The 23,872-nt window shown below is 47.0% G+C and overlaps 1 long non-coding RNA gene across 1 annotated transcript in view; it reads left to right on the top strand.

Moving 5' to 3' along the window:
* Positions 1-22,834, top strand: part of LOC140409177 (uncharacterized) — a 30,738-nt gene extending 7,904 nt beyond the window's left edge. The window contains exon 2 of the long non-coding RNA XR_011940299.1: positions 22,589-22,834. This is a non-coding gene — a long non-coding RNA (uncharacterized lncRNA). The remainder of the gene's footprint in view (positions 1-22,588) is intronic.
* Positions 22,835-23,872: the final 1,038 nt, after the last annotated feature.

The raw sequence follows: 23,872 nt of genomic DNA, 5'->3' as shown, positions 1-23,872 counted from the left end.
CACCAGTTAGAGCACACTCACTATAAAGACAGGGGACATCAGAGTTCCCGCTCATTCGGGATACAGCCTCCTACAAGGACAGAGCTTACAGCTTACAGCACCATGTGCTGAGTGCATAGACTGGTTCGGACAGGCACAGGTCTTTAGTTTAATCTAACATCGTGTTTACCCACGGTGAAAGTATGTTCAACAGTTTCTAACGTAATAAAATAGTGTTGTGCTATTTTAAGTGTTAGTGGCCTGTATGTGTTCCACGGATCCAGAGCACCCAACACATCAGGTGGCAGACGTCATATCGGGGCACGGGATGGCAAAGGGGAATCTGGAGTATTCGTCGATCACACTGAAAAAATATGTGTGATGGTCGGTGGAGGGGAGGGGGCCTTTGAGGTCCACGCTGAGGCGTTCAAAGGGGCGGGAGGCCTTCACCGGGCGCGCACGGTCCGGCCGGTAGAAGTGTGGCTTTCACTCCGCACAGACCTGGCAGTCCCTGGTGATTGCCCTGACTTCCTCGACGGAGTAGGGCAGATTTCGTGCCTTAATAAAATGGTACAACAGTGTGACTCCTGGGTGACAAAGATTGTCGTGCAGGGCCCGGAGTCGGTTAACCTGTGCGCTGGCACATGTACCTCGTGATAGGGGTCTGGAGGTTCGTTCAGTTTGCCGGGGCGATACATAATCTCATATTTATAGATGGAGAGCTCGATTCTCCACCACAAGATTTTATCATATTTGATCTTGCCCCGCTGTGTGTTGTTGAACATGAAGGCTACCGACTGTTGGTCAGTGAGGAGAGTGAATCTCCAGCCGGCCAGGTAATCCCTCCAATGCCACACAGCTTCAATGATAGCTTGGGCCTCCTTTTCGACGGATGAGTGCCGAATTTCTGAGGCATGAAAGGTGCAGGAAAAGAATGGCACGGGCCTGCCTGCCTGATTTAGGGTAGCGGCAAGGGCGACGTCTGATGCGTCGCTTTCTACTTGGAAGGGCAGTGTCTCATCTACGGCATGCATTGTGGCCTTGGCAATATCAGCTCTGATCCGGGCGAAGGCCTGTTGGGCCTTGGCCGTCAGGGGAAAGTGGGTGGACTGTATGAGTGGGCGGGCCTTGTCCGCATAGTTTGGGACCCACTGAGCGTAGTACGAAAAGAACCCCAGGCAGCGTTTGAGGGCCATGGGGCAGTGGGGGAGGGAGAGCTCCATGAAGGGACGCATGTGATCGGGATCGGGCCCCAGTACTCCGTTCTGGACCACATAGCCGAGGATGGCTAAGCGGTTCATGCTGAACATGCACTTCTCCTTGTTGTAAGTGAGGTTTAGGAGAGTGGCGGTGTGGAGAAATTTAGCAAGGTTGGCGTCGTGGTCCTGCTGATCATGGCCGCAGATGGTGACGTTGTCTAGGTACGGAAAGGTGGCCCACAACCCGTACCAGTCGACCATTCGGTCCATCTCCCTTTGGAAGACCGAGATCTCGTTTGTGACGCCGAAGGGGACCCTAAGGAAGTGGTATAGGTGGCCGTCTGCCTCGAAGGCGGTGGATGGACGGTCCGACTGACGGATGGAGAGCTGGTGGTAGGCGGATTTCAGGTCTACCGTTGAGAAGACCCGGTACTGCACAATCTGGTTAACCATGTCAGATATGCGTGGGAGGGGGTACGCGTCGAGCTGCGTGTACCGGTTGATGGTCTGGCTGTAGTCCACGACCATTCGGTGTTTCTCCCCAGTTTTAACAACTACCACTTGAGCTCTCCAGGGGCTGTTGCTGGCCTCGATGATGCCTTCTCGGAGCAGCTGCTGGACTTCGGACCTGATGAAGGTCTTGTCCTGGGTGCTGTACCGTCTGCTCCTGGTGGCGACGGGTTTGCAATCTGGAGTTAGATTGGCAAAGAGGGAAGGTGGGTCGACCTGTAGGGTCGCGAGGCCGCACACAGTAAGGGGTGGGAAGGGCACGCCAAATTTCAGGGTTAGTCTCTGGAGGTTACACTGGAAGTCCAGGCCGAGGATTAGTGCAGCGCAGAGATTCGGGGGGACGTAGAGGCGGAAACTGGTGAATTCTATGCTTTGGACCGTGAGCGTGACCGTACAGTACCCCTGGATCGCTACGCAATGGAGTCCGGAGGCCAGGTAGATTTTTGGTTTGGCGGGGTGTATCGTGAGGGAGCAGCGCCTTACCATATCCGGGTGTATGAAGCTTTCGGTGCTCCCGGAGTCCAGCAGGCAGGAGGTTACATGTCCGTCGACTTTCACGCTGGTGGATGCGTTGGTCAGGTTATGCGGACGAGACTGGTCGATTGACATGGAGGCGAGTCTTGGTTGGTTGTCGCGTAATGGGGCGGCTGGTGAGCCCGGGTCCTGGAATGCTGGTGGTGCCCATGTGCTGAGGGGTAGACAAGGTGGCAGCGCCCGAAGATCTTGAGGGTTACAAAATGGCGTCACCCATGGAACGCACGTTGCGGGGGTGGAACAAGATAGCAGCGCCCATGAAACGCACATGTTGCACGGAGGGGAAGATGGCGGCGCCCACTGGCCGCACTGGTCTGAGGGGGGGGGATGGTAGCGCGCATTGTCCGTGACCGAGGGGGATGGGGCGATAGCGGCTACTGAGCGGACCTGGCACACTGTGGCGAAGTGGCCCTTCTTCCCGCAGGCTTTACAAAGGGCAGCACGGTCCGGGCAGCGTTGGCGGGGGTGCTACTGTTGGCCGAAAAAATAGCATCGGGGCCCCCCCCGGTGTTCGCTGGCTGGCGTGCAGCGCAGGTGTATTGGGCGGGCAGCTCCCCCACTGGGGCGGCTGTCTGTGGGGTCCACGAAGCGTAGGAGGGGTGGGCCGCATGGCTGGGGGTGTAGGACTGGACATTGCGCAGGGCAACCGTCATGGAGAGTGCTAGCATTTTAGTCTCTGCGAGGTCCCGCCAACGCTGCCCGTCCCGCGCTCCCCTTCTAGGAGTCGCTGGCGTATGAAATCTGACCCAATTCCAGTCACAAAAGCATCCCGCATAAGGAGGTCTGAGTGTTCCTTGCCCGTAACAGCCTGACTGTCACAGTGCCGGACTAGCGGGATTAGGGCCCACCAGAAGTCTTCTATGGACTCACCAAGGAGTTGAGAGCGAGTGGCGAGTGCGTGCCTGGCGAAGAGCATGTTCGTTTTCTGTGCGTAGTTGTCCTTGAGCAGAGTCATGGCTTTGGCGTAGTTCGGCGCGTCCTGGATTAACGGAAAGACTTTGGAGCTCAACCTGGAATATAAAATCTGAATCTTCTGAGCCTCTGGGACAGGGGTTGGTGCCGCATTGATATACGCTTCGAAGCAAGCTCGCCAGTGCTGGAAGTCATTTCTGGCGTCGCTTGAGTGCAGATCCAGCTGCAGGCGATCCGTTTTGATACGGACGTCCATCCTTAGAAACTGATGGCAATAAATTGAGGCACAATCAATTGGACAAAGACGATAGTTGAATCCAACTGAGGCTTTATTGCTATCAGATGTGTGGCCTCCCACAGTGGCTGGCGAAATGGCTGCTGGCTGGAGGACTCGCATATTTATACAGACAGGGACTACCAGCGAACCTGTAGTACAGGTCCTACCGTACATCACCTAATACAGGTGCAACAGTGGTTTACCACTGTTATGACCTGCCTACTTACCATTGGCTGGGGACTAATGACAATCCCACAATCCTGTGGGAGTATGAGCTTCCCCAATGAGCGGGGCGGAGAAACCATTAGTAAACTCCTAGTATAAATAAAGCTGGCCAGTTTAGGAACCAGCAGGAAGGAGTGTGCAGCAAGTGTACTGCTGTTATATATATATATGTTATTGTAAATAAATGTTATTACTTTGTATCCTTAAACCTCGTGCTGGATTCTTCGTGGCCCTCACAAAACTGGCGACGAAGGTTAAAGTGAATAGCTGTCTACACTGCTGAAGCCACCTCCCTGGATTTTTGTTGGATACAGGTTGGAAGTTGTTTTCTATTATACCATGCCTCTGAACGGACGTTTGGATGTTTTTGATGCTGCGCTGGAAAGCTGGAACCAGTACGCACAACGGATGCGTTACTATTTCTGGGCAAACAATATCACCGAAAACGAGCGCCAGGTGGTCATATTGCTCACCGCCTGCTGCCCGCATACGTTTGGGGTGATTAGGAGCATTACGTACCCAGCTGCGCCGGACACCAAAACGTTTGATGAACTTGTGAATATAGTGGGGCAACATTTTAACCCAACCCCGTCCACGATAGTACAGCGTTACCGGTTTAATACCGCTGAGAGGACCCCTGGAGAATCCCTTGCCGATTTTCTATCCAGGCTACGCAGGATTGCGGAGTACTGTGACTATGGTGAGACCTTGTCAGAAATGTTATGCGACTGTTTGGTTTGCGGTATTAACAATGCGGCCACCCAGAGAAAGTTGTTGGCTGAGCCAACATTGACTTTTCAACAGGCCATTCAAATAGTATTGTCCCGAGAGAGCGCAGAAAGAGGAGTGGAGGAGCTACAGGGAATGGAAGTGCATGCCTTGGGGCGCAACCCCTTCCGTCCAAAAACGTCCCCCCGCACTCCTGCGGATCTTGGGCGAGGCAACGTCCGGACCGACGCCAGTGGCCGTCAGACATTCCTCCCAGGGGCTGAACCTACGGTGACTACTCCTGAGGACGTGGAAATGGAGGAAGACTGCCTGCAGTTGCATTGTGTGGCAGCTCCCCGTGTGGCCCCCATTAAGGTGACAGTACGGGTCAATGGCCACCCGCTTGAGATGGAGTTGGACACTGGCGCAGCAGTCTCCGTGATCGCCCAGAGGACATTCGACCGCATCAAGCAGGGTATACAGACCCTTACATTAACCGACTCACAGGCCAGGTTGGCCACCTACACGGGGGAACCACTGGACATTGCAGGAACTACAATGACCCCTGTTGTTTATGGACGCCAGGAGGGGGGTTTCCCACTTAACGTGGTGCGCGGCCATGGGCCCAGCCTGTTGGGTCGGGACTGGTTGCGCCATCTGCGGTTGTAATGGCAGCACATCCTCCAAACAGTTTCTGAAGGGTTGACTGAGGTGCTAGGACGATACCCAGATGTATTCCAGCCTGGTTTGGGGAAAATAAAAGGGGCAGTAGCCCATATCCAAGTCGAACCAGGAGCCACGACGCGCTATTTCCGGGCGCGCCCAGTGCCTTACGCCTTGCTCGAGAAGGCAGAAGGGGAGCTCACTCATTTGGAGAGTTTGGGTATTATCAGGCCCGTCCGTTTTGCTGACTGGGCAGCACCAATTGTACCTGTAATGAAGCCAGATGCCACAGTTCGCTTATGTGGCGACTATAAACTTACAGTGAATACGGCTTCCCAACTCGACCGATATCCAATGCCTCGCATAGAGGATCTCTACGCGAAGCTTGCAGGGGGTCTCTCGTTCACAAAATTAGATATGAGTCACGCCTACTTGCAGTTGGAGCTGGACCCTGCCTCCCGACCATATGTAACGATTGATACACACCGGGGCCTGTATGAATATACACGGTTGCCCTTTGGAGTATCCTCTGCCTGCGCAATTCTTCAACGTGTTATGGAGGGCATTTTGAGAGGTTTACCACGTGTGGCTGTCTACTTAGATGACGTTTTGATTACAGGGACGTCGGAGCAGGAACATTTGGAAAATCTGGAGGCTGTCCTTAGACGCCTTTCGGAGGCTGGAGTCCGTTTACAAAGTGCGTATTTCAGGCAAAGGAAGTAGTCTACCTAGGTCATTGGGTGGACCGCGAAGGTTTGCACCCCGTCGCAGAGAAGGTGCGTGCAATTCAACAGGCCCCCGTCCCGACTGACACTTCGCATCTTCGTTCTTTTCTCGGTCTCGTAAACTATTACGGGATGTTCCTCCCCAATCTGGCAACTACGCTGGCCCCTTTGCACCTTCTGCTAAAGAAAAATCACACCTGGGTTTGGGGTCAGCCGCAAGAAACCGCTTTCCGGCGGGTAAAGCAACAATTGTCGTCGTCTGGGTTACTAACCCACTATGATCCTGGAAAGCCTTTGCTCGTCACATGTGATGCATCCCCGTATGGTATTGGGGCCGTCCTGTCCCACAAGATGGAGAACGGGGCCGAGCGACCGATAGCTTTCGCCTCCCACACATTGACTGCAGCGGAGAAAAAGTATACGCAGATCGAGGAGGGCCTGGCAGTGGTTTTTGCGGTGAAACGCTTCCACCAGTACGTGTATGGCCGCTATTTCACTATTGTGACTGATCATAAGCCTCTGCTGGGACTTTTCAGAGAGGATAAGCCAATACCGCCCATCGCTTCTGCACGGATCCAGTGCTGGGCTTTGTTGCTCGCTGCATACGAGTATTCTCTGGAGCACAAACCAGATACGCAGATAGCAAATGCCGACGCACTGAGCCGATTGCCTTTATCGACCGGACCCATGTCGACCCCCACGATTGGTGAGGTGGTTGCAACCCTAGATTTTATGGACACCTTGCCTGTCACGGCATCACAGATCCGTGAGTGGACCCAGACTGAGCCAGTCCGGTCAATAGTTCGGCACATAGTCCTGTATGGTGAGCAGCATAGACAGCTCCCAGGCGAGTTGCGGGCATTTTCCTCCAAGCTGTCAGAATTCAGCGTGGAAGACGGCATCCTCTTGTGGGGGACGCGTGTGATTGTCCCGGAAAAAGGCCAGGAGCTGATACTAACAGACTTGCACAATGGGCATCCAGGTGTGACCAAATTGAAAATGTTGGCCCGGAGTTATGTCTGGTGGCCAGGCATCGACACCGACATTGAGAAGGTGGCCCAAAACTGCTCCATTTGCCAGGAGCATCAAAAGCTTCCGCCGGCCGCGCCCCTACATCACTGGGAATGGCCAGGGCGGCCTTGGGCACGCTTGCATGCAGATTTCGCAGGCCCTTTTCAAGGATCCATGTTCCTTCTATTAATTGCGCCCAGTCTAAATGGCTAGAGGTGCATAAGATGCAGGACAACGTCCTGCGCAACAATTGAAAAGATGCGTTTGTCATTTAGTACGCATGGCCTCCCCGAGGTGCTGGTCACGGATAACGGCACTCCATTCACGAGTGAGGAGTTTGCGAGGTTCACGAAGATGAACGGCAAATGCCATATCCGCACTGCCCCTTACCACCCAGCTTCAAATGGGTTGGCAGAGCACGCAGTGCAAACATTCAAAAGAGGCCTAAAGAAGCAGTCTTCCGGATCAATGGACACGAGACTGGTTCGCTTTTTGTTTACGTATAGGACCACCCCCCATGCGGTGACTGGGGTAGCTCCCGCAGAACTCCTAATGGGCCGGAGACTTCGCACCCGCCTTAGTATGGTTTTCCCGGACATTGGCGCAAAAGTACGCCGCACACAAGAACGGCAGGGACAGGGATTTTCTCGGCATCGGCCGATTCGGCAGTTTGCACCCGGTGACCTTGTGTTCGTTTGGAACTTTGCTGGTGGTGCCCAGTGGGTTCCTGGTGTAATCTTTCGCCAACGGGCCCTATACCTTACCAGGTGCAATCCCAGGGTCGTCTCCAGCGCAAACATGTAGACCACGTTCGGTCCAGAAGACTATCCCCTCAAAAGATTCCCCGCCCCTGGAGCTCATTTCTACAGCCGCAGAGACCAGAGACAAGGGAAGGTAGTCCTCACAATCTTCCACTGGTGCCTCACTCGAAGCCTGCGCAGGTCGTTACAGAACCGAATGGAGATAGAGACGCTGACATGACGGAGGCAGCAGACTCTGACTCCGAGATGGAGACACAGGATGCATCAGAGGGGGAATCCTCGGGTCCACGGGCCGTGGATGTACAACCGTTGCGCCGTTCATCACGGAAGCGCCGGTCTCCATCTCGTTACACGCCGCCTGATCCAGCGCCGCGTGCAAATGGTGTCCGGCCTGCGGCAAAACGAGTCCGACGCCCTCCTTCGCCAGGGTCTTCGGTGGATTCCTTGGACATTGGGGGGAGGGATGTTCTAACCTGCCTACTTACCATTGGCTGGGGACTAATGACAATCCCACAATCCTGTGGGAGCATGAGCTTCACCACTGAGGGGGGCAGAGAAACCATTAGTAAACTCCTAGTATAAATAAAGCTGGCCAGTTTAGGAACCAGCAGGAAGGAGTGTGCAGCAAGGGAAGTTGCTGCTGCTGTTATATATATATATGTTATTGTAAATAAATGTTATTACTTTGTATCCTTAAACCTCGTGCTGGATTCTTCGTGGCCCTCACAAAAACCACATTTTGATGGGGGGTAGAAACTGGTAAAGGCTCATGATTTACTGGAAATCACATGACAGAGGCAAGTTTTAAGTTGTGCGCCTGTTGCTGTTGAAATCAGTATGATTTTTGAGTGAGCTGAAACTGGCAGGAAGTCAGAGGGTAGTAAAGAGGGGACAGAAACAAAAGCTAGTCAGGAGAAAAGTGGAAGGCAGAGAAACAGGTTGAACTGCCTAGTATGGCAGGGGGGTGGGAGCCAGAGAGGTAGGCCAGCGGGAGAAATAACTGAGGGAGAGCTACAGACTAAGGGCAGTAAGATTAAGAGGAAGAGCAGGCAGGGAATGGTTGGTCAACACAGTTGGGCTGGTGGGCTGAAGTGCATTAGTTTCAATGCGAGGAGTATTTCAGATAAAACAGATGAACTTAGAGCTTGGATTAGTACATGGAATTATGATGTTGATGCTATTACAGAAACTTGGCTGAAAGAGGAACAGGATTGGCAACTAAACATTCCAGGATTTAGATGCTTCAGACAGGATAGAGGGGGATGCAAAAGGGGTGGGGGAGTTGCATTATTGGTTAAGGAGAATATCACAGCTGTGCTGAGGGAGGATACTTTGGAGGGTTCAGGCAGCGAGGCAATCTGGGTAGAGCTCAGGAATAGGAAGGGTGCTGTCACACTGTTGGAGGTTGACCTCTTAACAGCCAGCGGGAGATAGAGGTGCAGATATGCAGACAGATTTTGGAAAGTTGCATAACAATAGGGTTGTTGTGATGGGTGATTTTAACTTTCCCTATATTGACTGGGGCTCACTTACTACTAGAGGCATGGATGGAGCAGAATTTGTAAGGAGCGTCCAGGAATGTTTCTTGAAACAATATGTAAATAGCCCAACTTGTGAAGGGGCCATATTAGACCTGGTGCTGGGGAATGAGCCCGGCCAGGTGATCAAAGTTTCAGTATGAATGAAATGAAATGAAAATGAATGAAATGAAATGAAAATCGCTTATTGTCACAAGTAGGCTTCAAATGAAGTTCCTGTGAAAAGCCTCTAGTCGCCACATTCCGGCGCCTGTTCGGGGAGGCTGTTACGGGAATCGAACCGTGCTGCTGGCCTGCCTTGGTCTGCTTTCAAAGCCAGCGATTTAGCCCTGTGCTGAACAGCCCCAGAAATGTAGATCATTTCAGGAACCATGATCATAATTCTGTAAGTTGTAAGCTGCTTATGGAAAAGGACAAGAGTGGTCCTCAAGTGAAGGTGTTAAACTGAGGGAAGGCTAATTACAACAGCAATGGGCAGGATCTGGAGAGTGTTGACTGGGTGAGGTTGAGGGAAAATCAACATCCGGCACGTGGGAGGCTTTCAAATGTCAATTGATTCGAATTCAGGACCGGCATGTACCTGTGAGGACGAAAGATAAGGATGGCAAGTATAGGGAACCCTGGCTAACGAGGGATATTTTGAACCTTGTTAAAAAGAAAAAGGAAGCATTCGTAAGATCTAAAAGGCTTCGGACAGATGAAGCCTTTGAAGCATATAAAGCAAGTAAGAAGGAGCTTAAGGTAAGAGTTAGGAAGGCTAAAAGGGAATCAAGAAAGGTCTTTGGCAAACAAGATTAAGAAAAATCCTAAGGCGTTTTATACGTTTGTAAAGAACAAAAGAAAGGGTTGGTCCATTCAAGGATATTGGAGGAAATCTATGTTTGGAACCAGAGGAAATGGGAGAGATACTAAATGAATACTTTGCCTCAGTATTCACCAAAGAGAAGGACTTGGTGGATGAGGAGTATAGGGTAGAGTGTGTAGATATTCTGAATCATGTTAATATTATTAAAGAAGAGTTAGGCATCTTAAAAAGCATTCGTATCCTCATTGTCTACAGGTGAAGTTCCAGAGGACTGGAGAGTAGCCTATGTTGTTCCATTGTTTAAGAAGGGCAGCAGGGATAATCCAGGAAATTATAGACCGGTGAGCTTTACGTCAGTGGTAGAGAAATTATTGGAAAAGATTCTTATAGAGATAGGATTTACTCACATTTGGAAACAAATGGGCAGCACGGTAGCATAGTGATTAGCAAGTTGCTTCACTGCTTCAGTGTCCCAGGTTCAATTCCCGGCTTGGGTCACTGTCTGTGCGGAATCTGCACATTCTCCCCGTGTGTGTGTGGGTTTCCTCCGGGTGCTCCGGTTTCCTCCCACAGTCCAAAGTCCCAAGATGTGCGGGTTAGGTGGATTGGCCATGCTAAATTGCCCTTAGTGTCCAAAAAGGTTAAGTGGGGTTACTGGGTTACGGGGATAGGGTGGAAGTGTGGGCTTGGGTAGGGTGCTCTTTCCAAGGGCCGGTGCAGACCTGATGGGCTGAATGGCCTCCTTCTGTACTGTAAATTCTATGATTCTATGCAATTAGTGATGGACAGCATGGTTTTGTGAAGAAGAGGTTGTGCCTCACTAATTTATCGAATCTTTCGAGGAAGTGACAAAGATGATAGATGAGGGAAAGGCAGTGGATGTTGTATACATGGACTTCAGTAAAGCCTTTGACAAGGTACCTCATGGGAGACTGGTACAAAAGGTGAAGTCACATGGGATCAGAGGAGAGCTGGCAAGTTGGATACAGAACTGGCTTGGGCACAGAAGATGGAGGGTAGCAGTAGAAGGGTGCTTTTCTGAATGGAAGGCTGTGACTAGCGGCATTCCACAGGGATCAGTTCTGTGGCCTTTGTTGTTCGTGGTGTATATAAATGATTTGGAAGAAAATGTAGCTGGTCTGATTAGTAAGTTCGCAGACGACACAAAAATTGGTGGAGTTACGGATAGTGAAGAGGATTGTCAGAGGATACAGCAGGATATAAACTGGTTGGAGTCTTGGGCGGAGAAGTGGCAGATGGAGTTTAATCCGGACAAGTGTGAGGTAATGCACTTTAGAAGGTCCAATGCATGTAGGAATTACACAATAAATGGTAGAACACTTGTGAATACTGACAGGCAGAGAGATCTGGCGTGCATGTCCACCGATCATTGAAAGTGGCATCGCATGTGGATAAGGTGGTCAAGAAGGAAGACAGCATGCTGGCCTTCATCGGTCGGGGCATTGAATATAAAAATTGGCAATTCATGTTGCAGCTGTACAGGACTTTAGTTAGGCCTCATTTGAAATATTGTGTACAATTCTGGTCGCCACACTACCAGAAGGATGTGGATGCTTTTGAGAGGGTACAGAAGCAATTTTCTAGGATGTTGCCTGGAATGGAGGGCATTAGCTATGAGGAGAGGTTAGAGAAACTCAATTTGTTCTCACTGGAACGACGGAGGTTGAGAAGTGACCTGATAGAGGTCTGCAAGATTATGAGTGGCATGGACAGAGTGGATAGTCAGATGCCCTTTCCTAGGGTAGGAGAATCAAGTACCAGGGACATAGGTTTAAAGTGCGTGGGAAAAGTTTAGAACAGATGTGCGAAGCAGGTTTTTTACACAATGAGGGGTAAATATATGGAACGCGCTGCCTGGGGAGGTGGTGGGAGCAGGTACGATAGTGGCATTTAAGGGGCATCTAGACAGATATATGAATAGGGTGGGAATGGAAGGATACGGACTCTGTAAGTGCAGACAGTTTTAGTTTAGGCAGGTACCATGGTCGTGCAGGCTTGGAGGGCCGAAGGGCCTGTTCCTGTGCTGTATTGTTCTTTGTTCTTAAACTGGGAAAATAGAAATCTGCCCAGCTAGCCTTCCTGCTTTGCCTGAAATTCAGTGTGTGGTTATCAATCTGAAGCCAGAGAATCCTCATCTGGGTATAAGACCATAAGACAATGAGCCATAGGAGCGGAAGTAAGGCCATCCGGCCCATCGAGTCCACTTCACCATTCAATCATGGCTGATTTCAACTCCGTTTACCCGCTCTCTCTCCATAGCCCTTAATTCCTCGAGAAATCAAGAATTTATCAACTTCTGTCTTAAAGACACTCAACGTCCCGGCCTCCACCGCCCTCTGTGGCAATGAATTCCACAGACCCACCACTCTCTGGCTGAAAAAATTTCTCCTCATCTCTGTTCTAAAGTGACTCCCTTTTATTCTAAGGCTGTGCCCCCGGGTCCTAGTCTCCCCTGCTAATGGAAACAACTTCCCGATGTATAATCTATCTGCAGTTGTAAACCTGAAAAAGCTGAGGTAAGAAGAATTGATCCAGCACTAGCTTTCGGAGTACTGCTCCTTCCTCAGGTGAATGTTCACCTGAGGAAGGAGCAGTGCACCGAAAGCTAGTTTTTGAAACAAACCTGTTGGACTTTAACCTGGTGTTGTAAGACTTCTTACATTGTCCATCTAGGTGGTGATTGCCTGTTTGGAAGATGTTGTGTAAGGAGAATTGGGAAGTTGCTGCACTGTATCTGTAGATAGTATACCCTGCATCCACTGCATCCCAGTGGTGAGTTAGTGTTTAAGATGATAAAAGGTGTGTCAATCAAGAGGACTGCTTTAATCAAGCTTCTTGAGTGTTGTTAGAACCGCACACATCCAGGAAATTGGAGAATATTTCACCACACTCCCAGTGTGTACCTTTCAGCTGGTGGACAGACTTAGGGGGAGCCAGGAGGTGAGCCATAGAATCATAGAATCATAGAAGTTTACAGCATGGAAACAGGCCCTTCGGCCCAACCAGTCCATGCCGCCCAGTTTTTACCATTAAGCTAGTCCCAGTTGCCCGCACTTGGCCCATAACCCTCTATACCCATCTTACCCATGTAACTATCTAAATGTTTTTTAAAAGACACAATTGTACCCGCCTCTACTATTCCTCTGGCAGCCCATTCCAGACACTCACTACCCTCTGAGTGAAGAAATTGCCCCTCTGGGCCCTTCTGAATCTCTCCCCTCTCACCTTAAACCTATGCCCTCTAGTTTTAGACTCCCCTACCTTTGGGAAAAGATGTTGACTATCTACCTTATCTATGCCCCTCATTATTTTATAGACCTCTATAGAATCACCCCTAAGCCTCCTACGCTCCAAGGAAAAAAGTCCCAGTCTATCCAGCCTCTCCTTATAACTCAAACTATCAAGTCCCGGCAACATCCTAGTAAATCTTTTCTGCACTCTTTCCAGTTTAATAATATCCTTCCTATAATAGGGTGACCAGAACTGCACACAGTATTCCAAGTGTGGCCGTACCAATGTCCATATCAATAAATACCAATGAGCCACTTGACATAGAATTCCTAGCTTCTGACTTGCTCTTGCAGCACAGTATTTATATGGCTGGTCCAGTTCAGTTTTTGTAAATAGTGACCCCTAGGATATTAACAGTGGGAGATTAAGTGATGGTAATCCTGCTGAATGAAAAGGGGAGATAATTAGATATTTTGTTGGAGATGATCATTGCCTGGCGCTTGTGTGACATTAATTTTACTTGTGTTCTTGTCACGTATCAACCCAAGCCTGAGTATTGTCCAGATGTTGTTAATGTATCTGAGGGATTGCAAATGGCACTGAGCACTGTGCAATCATTAGCCAACATTTCCACTTCTGACCTTACGATGGAGGGAAAGTCACATAAACTCGAAAGTTGCCTTTTTTTAAATGTGAAATTTCAGCTCCAGCAGCTCAGAAATACATCATGTGGTCATCACTATCTGCACTGTTCCTCCTCGCCCTCAATGCCGATTCTAACCAGATATTCATCTAATTTATTTCTAAAGGCATTAATTAACACAGCTTTAGCTGCAAGTCTGTTCCACATATCTACAATTCCATAGGGGGGGAATAAAATTCTTTCTAATCTTGTGTCTCACTTGAGGCTTATTAATTTTGTGTTTGAGGATCTGAATTGACATATGACTTCAATTGCTGGAGGCGTTTTTGGAATTTTAATCAATTCTCTCCCATGTATTGATGAAAGAAAACTGGATTTGTCTAAGCTTTGACCCCTTTATCCCTATAAACTGTTTGAACTCTATTTTTTCGAATCAGTGTAAGTGTAATCTCATGCTGCCACTGTGATCAGTTGCATGCTGGTTTAGAATTTGAACACAAGGCGATCATCAACAGAAAGTGGAATCACTAGGAGCTAGTTTAGCACAGGGCTAAATCGCTGGCTTTGAAAGCAGACCAAGGCAGGCCAGCAGCACGGTTCAATTCCCGTATCAGCCTCCCCGAACAGGCGCCGGAATGTGGCGACTAGGGGCTTTTCACAGTAACTTTATTTGAAGCCTACTTTTGACAATAAGCGATTTTCATTTTCATTTCATTTCATCACAGATGGGGAATGCATCCTTTGTCACTTTCTGCTCTGCCGCCACAGGGCAGTTTAAATATAGGCTCCCCCAAGAGATCAATGACGAATGGTACTGGTCAGTGTGGGAATGAGCCACATTGGCCATGAATACACCATGTCTGCTTTTCTTGACCATGGTGAGTGGTGGTCTCAGCTAAGAGGGAAACTACAGCTGGTTTCAATGCCCCCAGAGATAGAGGGAAATAAAGTCAAATAGAATTAACATGCTTGATTCCCATCCATGCATGGCTGGCGGGTGAGGGCAAGAACGAGTTTGGCTGTGACAGACCATATGCTTGAATCACTTGCCAATAATCACAATGCCTGATGTGGCTCTTGGGTGAAGTGCCAGAACAGTTACATGAACATGGAACCATTAATTTCACCTATGTGGATTGGAATGGTTAGTTTGGATTATGTTGCTGGGTATCAGCAACAAAACAAAATAATACAAAAGTCAATACTGAAATAAAAACAAAACATGTTGGAAATACTCAGCAGGCTAGGCAGCATCTGTGGCGAGAGGAACAAATTTAACATTTTGGGTAAATAGCCTTTGTTACAAGCAGCCAAAATCAGCCCCTTCGTAAAAACAGAATTCCGTGGAGGATTAGCCGTGATTCGAACTGATGGCAACTCCAGAGAAATTAGAGCAATGGCAGCCTTCGGTAATAGGCTCTTGTATGGTTTCAAGTTTTTCCACAGCTTCGGTACAATGAAGGCCACAGAGAGATGCACTTCCCATTATCACAACACAGTAATTGTTTCAATGGGAAATTGGCCTGTTTAAATCTGAACTCTGATGCTGCATATTTGTTGAATGACAAATTACATTTTAGGGGAAAGTTAGGGTATACGTCCAAACACTTGGCTTATACATGTTGAGAAGAGGTATAAGCATTGGGGAACCAAGCACTTCTGTATTTATGGTACCCATTGTTAGGTCAGATGCAGCATTGTGATCTGCAATCCAAAGATTGTTTTCCCTGTTATACCAAAGCACAGCACCAAAATTAGAAGGACACCTCAAATGTTCCAGGTGCACTTGTTCCATTTCTCATTCCAGTTTCCTTGTGGGCTGTCTGAATTGAAACCACAAATTTATTCCCAGTTAATGTCAAATTAAGGGGAGTTATCTGCTGTGGTTCGATACTCATTAAAATTGGATGAGACAGCCACATTTCTCCTTATCTTAACTTTCACTTTCTTCACCCTGTACTAGAATATATAAAGAGCTCAGGTTTCAGAAGTCAAAGTCAGCACACAATCTAGGTGGGATGCAGTGACTCAGTTTTGGCATTGTTTACAGATTAAATTAAAAGTAAAAATCAGATGAGTACTTCAGTAAGTGGAGTGCTCCACACCCACCTTTGATGGGTACACTTTTAATAGTTCAATCCATTTAATTATTCAGTACATGTAACATCTTGTAGTTGCAAGATTAAATGTGTTGCTCACACATTTCAGTTACTAAGAAACAGACTCAGTTTATGAAATTAGATTTTTTAATATTCAAAATTTAATATAGGGAATATATAAAAAATAGAAGTATATGCAATTATTGAACTATTTGCAGATATATTAATGCTAAGCACATCAGATTGTATGATCGTGTAAAATGTCACAATTACATTCAAATGCAACATATATATCTGATTATATACTAAAATATTTAGTCATTTGATCGTACAGAACTTGAGTATTGCTGAAAAAAGAGACATCCTGTCAAAGTTTTTGTCTTGCACTCATCAGGACAGATACACAAGATAAGGGAACAACAACTTATACTGCATGAGAACAGAGTGCTGATTGATTAGCAAGTGGATTCTTGTAGAGGTTTTGTTATGGATAATGCAGCAGAGAACAGTTAACTACAAACTGCCAGATTTTCTTTCAAATTCAAATTTAAAATATGTATATGCAGACATTTACCAAAATAAATGAAAAATGGTTATCAGCCTCAAGAATTCAACTGTCCTGCTGCTGCAGGTTTCAATCTGAACATACCATTTCAGAACTAATTGTATATAATTGAGCAGCATCTAATATGACAGATCGGTCCTTATTCGCCTGGAATTCCCAAAGTAGTCTGTCCACAGAACAGTGTGCTCTTGGGTTTAAGTGTAGAGAATAAAATATCAAAATGGAAAAGTGAATGGAAGCCACTTGTCATTGTAATAATTGAAGTGAAGCTCAGGCAACAGCTTCTTGGCAATTCAGAGTTAATTTGGCTGAAAACTCAGTGGACGAGAAAGAATAAAAGAATTGTTGAAAGGGAACAATTTGCTGGAAATAGCCGAAGTGAAATGAAATAACTCAAATTGGAACTGATGAGAAAACAAACCTGATGAAAATAGAGGCACAGGGCACTTAAAGGCAGTCTTATTGACTGCCAAATCTGTTTGAAAAGCCTCTCAATATCATCCAGTAAATGAACTGCAAAGGCAGCAAGTTCAAAGAAGCACTGAGTCTAAACAGAGGTTCATTTGGCTCCTGCCTCCCTGGGCAGCTTGGAACGGGCACCGAAGGCGAGGCCATCAGCTACGTCTCAGTTGGTAGCACTCTGTCCTCTGAATCACACAGTTTCTGAATTCAAGGCCAGAATTTTAAGTTGTTTGGGCGCGCGCGGGCCCGACCCAGAAGTGCGTGAAGTCGCTCGAGAAGATGTTGGACGTGCATCCTGATGTCATCGCGAACTCGCGCAATGTTTTGGTCGGCGTGCGCACACGAGAGTCGGGAGCTCCCACCCACACCCTGCCAACAATCAAGCAGGCAATTTACCCATTAAGTGACCAATTGAACACAATTTTATATGGCCCGTCTACATTAATGGTTGGCAGGTGGACTGATTGGCTGGGTGGTCTTTACATTTTAGCTGCAGCGTCTGGGGACTGCAGTTTGTGATTGACTATGCTGCCTAGACACTTTTTGTAGCATCTCTCCATTTCAATTTATTTTTTACAGGCCTAAAGTTCCCTGACACAGTTCCGCAGCGGCTGTCCCCCTGAGGGAGCATTTTAGAAACACCAGCCCGCACCCTCCCTTTTCTCAGCGCCCACCCTATTCCCGCCCTCCCACACTGAGCCTTTCCCTGCGCATGGTTCACGCTGACTGTCCGTTAATTGGCCAGCCAGCATTTGTTCAGTAAATTCTTTAAAGACATCTGGCACCTTCTTATCAATCACCTCTTGAACAGGCTGTACAATCTTTTGCACCTCCTTCGCTTCACTTGTGCTTTCCTTTGCCACTTTAACAAATCCCACTGTCTTATCCTATTTTACCACATCAGCCTTCCCAGTGCTTTTCTTCAATCACCAACACTCTGACTTTACATGGCCTAGTTTATTTCAGTGAAAACATTTGAAATTTTTCATTTCATTTCCACCCTCCTGGATTTCTTTTTTAGTCTGAGGTACACTCTCCTTTTTATCTCCCATCAGATCACCTTTACTTTTACCACTTGAGTATTTTTCATGTCCCCAGTTTCTATCTCTCACAGGCTGAAACTGATGTCGGAAACCAAGCTATGATTTATCAACTAATTCATAATCATCTGCCATTTCTGCTGCGAACCTCGCAATTTTAACCCTCTGCTCTTCCACATAAGTTCTCACTACATCAGGAATTGAACTTTTAAACTCCTCCAAAAGTATAATTTCTCTGAGAGCTTCATACGTTTGGTCTATTTTCAAAGCCCTTATCCACCTATCAAGATTACTCTGTTTGAGCCTTTCAAACTCCATGTATGTTTGATCAAATTCTTTCCTTAAATTTCTAAACCTTTGTCTGTAGTCTTCAGGCACTAGTTCATAGGCACCCAAGATAGATTTTTTCACCTCCTCATACATCCCACATACCTCCTCTGGTAGTAATGCAAAGATTTCACTAGCCCTACCTATCAACTTTGTTTGAATCAGTAATACCCACATGTCCTGTGGCCATTTCATTTGTCTAGACACCTTCTCAAATGAAATGAAAAAGGCTTCTCCCTCCTTCTCATCAAACCTTGGCAATGCTTGGACATATTTAAATAGATCCCCACCAATCCTTTGACTTTGACGATCTTTCTCACTATCCTCATCACTATCCTCCAACTGTACGCTTCCCTTTACGTCTGCCAATTTTAACTGACTGTCATGTTTCATGGCCATTTTCTGAAGTTCAAACTCTCTCTCTTTATCTTTTTCCCTGATCTGTATCCCCCTTTCTCTTTCTTTTTGTTCTGCTATGGCTATTATTTATTTTCTCCTTTCTTCTCTCTCCTTTTCTTTTTCCTCTCTCTCTCTTTCACTTTCTTTTTCCGCTCTTTTGTATTCAAGCTGCTTTAATTCTTTCTCATGTTCCATTTGTTTAATTTGTAGCTGAATTTTTGCCATTTCCAATGAGTCAAACTGTATCTCAGGCAACTTTAAATGCTTAGCCACCGCCATAATTACCTCATCTTTTTGCATTTTGTCAGGTAATGTTAACTGCAATATTTCAGAGCCTCTGAAAGAGCCATTGCCCACAACACACTCCCTACTTAAACTATAATACCACAACCTGAAAAGCACCCACAATATGCTCACCCCTCACCGTCTTTAAGTTCACAAAGCCAATCCAATAGATAGACTTTTATCCCCCTCAAGCCCCCAATTTGTTATGGGTCAGGGTTTAATCAACCCCAAAGTGTATCATGGAGTTCACCTGACCCAAAACTTTCAATAGATTGTGGTATGGGGAGCACACAGCCCACTCTACAGGTGTGGTACAGCATAAATGAATGAAATGAAATGAAATGAAAATGCGACTTATTGTCACAAGTCGGCTTCAAAATGAAGTTACTGTGAAAAGCTCCTAGTCACCACATTCCGGCGCCTGTTCGGGGAGGCTGTTACGGGAATTGAACCATGCTGCTGGCCTGCCTTGGTCTGCTTTCAAAGCCAGCGATTTAGCCCTGTGCTAAACAGAAATGGAAAAGTATTTTTTAAAGCAAAACAATGTTTGTTCTATGAACTCAAATTAGCCTTTTTAAAACATACAGTGAACAGCTTAGCAACCATTAATTCAAATACAACCCCCAAAGAATACAACACTAAGTAATCCTTAAGTTGTCCTTTTAACATCCATAAGACTTTAAAGAAAAACCTCTAAACAGAAGCACATCAGGTTAAAGTCATGACTGAGAAGGAATGATTTACAATTTTTAGATTACAGAGAGAGAGACTAATACCCCTTTTGGCTCTGACTGCAGCTATCCAGCTCTGAAAACGAAACTGAAACACACCCTGCAGCAAACAGCCTAAAATGAAAATAAAATGCTGACAGACAGCCCAGCTCCACCCACACTCTGACTTCACTGATAAACACCCATTTCTTAAAGGTACATTTCTTAAACACCCATTTCTTAAAGGTACTCTCACATGACAATGGCATTTTTCGAGAAAGAGAAGGGAATTATTGCTTGTGTCCTGGCCAATGGCAACCCCAGGACAAAGAACAAAGAACAGTAATAATAATCTTTATTGACACAAGTAGATTTACATTGCAATGAAGCTAGTGTGAAATGCCCCTAGTCGCCACATTCCGGCGCCTGTTCGGGTACACAGAGGGAGATTTCAGAATGTCCAAATTACCTAACAGCACATCCTTTGGGACTTGTGGGAGGAAACCAGAGCACCCGGAGGACACTCACGCAGACACAGGGAGAACGTGCAGACTCCGCACAGACAGTAATCCAAGCGAGGAATCGAACCTGGGACGCTGGCGCTGTGAAGCCACAGTGCTAACCACTGTGCTGCCGTTCTGTCCGTACAGCACAGGAACAGGCCTTTTTGGCCCTCCAAGCGTGTGCCGATCATGATACCTGTCTAAACTAAAACCTTCTGCACCTCCGGGGTCCATATCCCTCTATTCCCATCCTATTCATGTAATCATCAAGATGCCCCTTAAATGCCACTATCATATCTGCTTCCACTGCCTTCCCAGGCAGTGCGTTCCTGGTACTTGCCACCCTATGTGTAAAAAAAAATCTGCCATTCACATCTCCTCTAAACTTTACCCCTCGCACCATAAACCTACGTGCCCTAGTAAATGACCTTTCCACCCTGGAAAAGTGGGTCTGACTATCCGCTCTGTCCATGCCACTCATAATTTTTTAAACCTCAATTAGGTCGCCCCTCAGCTCCTTCGTTCCAGTGAAAGCAGTCAGAGCTTATCCAACCTCCCCTCTTAGCCAATACCCTCCACACCAGGAAACATCCAGGTAAACCTCTCCTACAACCTCACCAAAGCATCCGCATCTTCTTGTAGTGTGGCAACCAGAATTGTATGCAATATTATAAATTTGGCCTAAGTAAAGCTCTGTACAGCTGCAGCATAACTTGCCAATTATTATATTCAATGCCCCAACCGATGAAGGCAAGCAAGCCTTTTGCCTTCTTGACTATCGTATCCACCTGCATCGCCATTTTCAGTGATCTGTGGACCTGCATGCTCAGATCACTCTGCCTAACATTACTCCCGCTGAGGCACCCTATCTACCCAAATGGGTGTTCAATAGCGTGGTGTTTCTCGGCGCTCCGATTGCTGGGAAACACCCAGCTAAACACGCTCACTACAGAATTGTGTTCCCATTTGGGTAGATCGCGCCCCTTGGCATTAAATTCCTTAAAGTTGACCACTGGACCCCAAATATTGGTTTCTGCTGAGATTGTAACAATTTGGATATAAATGGGCAAGTAGATTGCTTTTTTTGTTCTTTTATGGGATGTGAGCATTGCTGGCAATGCCAGCATTTGTTGATTATCCCTAATTGTCCTTGAGAAGGACTGCTGAAGTCCATCTGGTATAGGTGCACCGACAGTGCTGTTTGGAAGGAAAGATATTCTAGGTGGTAGCTCTAATTGTGCCGTGTTGTTTCTCTAAATAACCATAATTGGCACATAAACAAATGGAATCTTTATTGATATGGTGCCAGAGCCTGTTTTTTCACTGATAGGCTCCCCCACACATTACTCCGAATATATGTTAGACTTGCAATATTGTCTGTTTATGTCAGGAATGTCTGTACTGGGCCCACTTAACCCATGCACCTAATCCCAATGCTATCAGCTAACTAGGAACAATAACTCTGGTTAAACTCCATTTCGAAGAGTATGGTTCTGGACATGGTGCCTCAGCAGGGAGATATTGGCCCTGGAATGTGGTTTGCACAGTCACCAGAATCATACTGCAGCTAAAAGTGTTACATAATGTGTTAACGTATGCGGACAGGTTGCTTAGTCAAGGCTTCAATTGCCTTGAGTTTTGAACATTAAGGGATCAACTAATAGAGTAGTTTAAGATGATTAAAGGATTTGATCGGCTGAAAGGAAAATAAACAATCTCCTCTGGTGAAGAGCCAGAACAAGGTGGCATAATTGTGAAACTAGAGCTGAACCATTCAAACGTGAGGACAGGCAGCCATTCTTCACACATAGGGGAGTGGAAATCTGGAACTCGCTCTCTAAAGTGCTGTTGAGGCTAGGTTAAGTAATAATTCCAAAGCTGAAATTGCTAAGAGTTTTGACATGAGTATTACGGGCTAACAAATCGAGACATTCAGAAGGGGTTAAGATGCAAGGTAGCCGTGATTTAATACCATGGCAGGATAGGCTTGAGGGAATGGATGGTCTACTCCTGTCCTCATAACCAGATCAAAGAATAGCTCCATCTTGATATCCAGAGTCTATGGTGGTGAACAGGCCATGTTTACCCTGTTTTCTGCCTTGTTTTAGCCGTCAGGTTGTGTGGCTACGTGTGAACATCTGGCAAATGACTGGAACTTCCTTTTCAAGAAAAAAAATCATGAGTTAAATGGTACATTAGAAGACTCATTCCATAACTGCGTTTACATGGCTGGTTACTTCCAGCATTCAGTATTTTGATTTCATTCCAAGCTCTTATTCGCACAGTAACCTGCTGAGTGGAGGATTCGCCCCGGTTCAAAAGCTTATTCAGATTTAAACGGCTATTTTGTCTATTTAAACTGCAGCATTCATACCTGCTAGAAAAGGGAAAGAGTTTGCACTGGAACAATTCCTGGACACTGCTGGTCCCTCTATTGTGTCCTGTCTGATTTACAGGTGCTGCAGTGGGATCCGTGCTGAGGAAGTGTGGGAAAGGACGTTGAATACACCCTCCACCAAAATGTCAGCTGCAACAAGTCTGGTAGGAGACAGCTGAAAGAGCAAAAGCTTCCACCACCACATGGTTCCAAATCAGAAGAAGATGGCAGACCGACTGAAAGCTGCCAAGATGAGACTGCACAACAGCTTTTCGTGCCAAGTGACTGCCTCAAGTATGAAAACATTAAAGTGTTTCCTCACAAACTGGTATTCCTTTCATGCTGTCTCACTCTAAGCTATTTTGAAACTTAAAGCTCTTTGAATGAATATCAGGCATGGTCACACCACAACAGGGCCCAAATACAAGCTACCACGTGGCACCAAAACTATTGTCTCCCTTCAAAAAAGGACATCATATCGAGTTCGAAAGGAGCAGGGAGAATTAGATGGCTCCCGATAGCTGAGTGAAAATACCACTCTGTTGTTTTCATGTCCTGGCCAGTCGCTCACGGGCCGATATTAAACCACAAAAACATTTCTGCAATGCAAGCGGTCTGAATATCAGAATATAAGAACACTAGAATTATGACCAGGTGTAGGTCACACATCCCCTTGAGCCTGCCACACCATTCCAAACCATCAGAACTGATCATCTGTCTCAACTCATTTTCCTGCCCATTCCCCATATCCCCATATCATGGGTCCTAGCTACACTTGCCTTTTTATGGGGTTTGTGGAACATTCCTTGTTCCAGGCCTACCCGGGGCCCCTCCCGCAACTCCTCTACCAGTACATTGATGACTATTTTGGTGCAGCTTCATGCTCTTGTCAGTATCTGGAAAAATTCATCAACTTTGCTTCCAGTTTCGACTGCTCCATCACTTTCTCCTGGTCCATCTCAGACACTTTGCTTCCCTTCCTTGATCTTTCTGTCTCCATTTCCGGCAATAGACTATCTACTAATATCCACTACAAGACCACTGACTCCCACAGCTGGACTACAGCTCTTCGCACTCTACACCTGCCATCCCTTTCTCTCAGCTCCTTCGCCTCCATTGCATTTGTTCCGATGATGCCACTTTCCAAAATGGTGCTTCAAAAATGTGTTCCTTCTTCCTCAACCATGATTTCCCACCTATAGTTGTTGACAGGGCCCTCAACAGTGTGTGATCCATCTCTCTCGCCCCCTCCCCTCCCTCATAGAACAAGGATAGAGACCCCCTTGCTCTCACATTTCACCCCACCAGCCTCCATATGCAAAGAATAATCCTCCGCCATTTTCGCCAACTCCAGCGTGATGCC

The sequence above is a fragment of the Scyliorhinus torazame genome, chromosome 3, assembly GCF_047496885.1.
Source record: "Scyliorhinus torazame isolate Kashiwa2021f chromosome 3, sScyTor2.1, whole genome shotgun sequence".
Lineage (NCBI taxonomy): Eukaryota > Metazoa > Chordata > Chondrichthyes > Carcharhiniformes > Scyliorhinidae > Scyliorhinus > Scyliorhinus torazame.
This window is presented reverse-complemented; position numbering and strand designations above follow the sequence as displayed.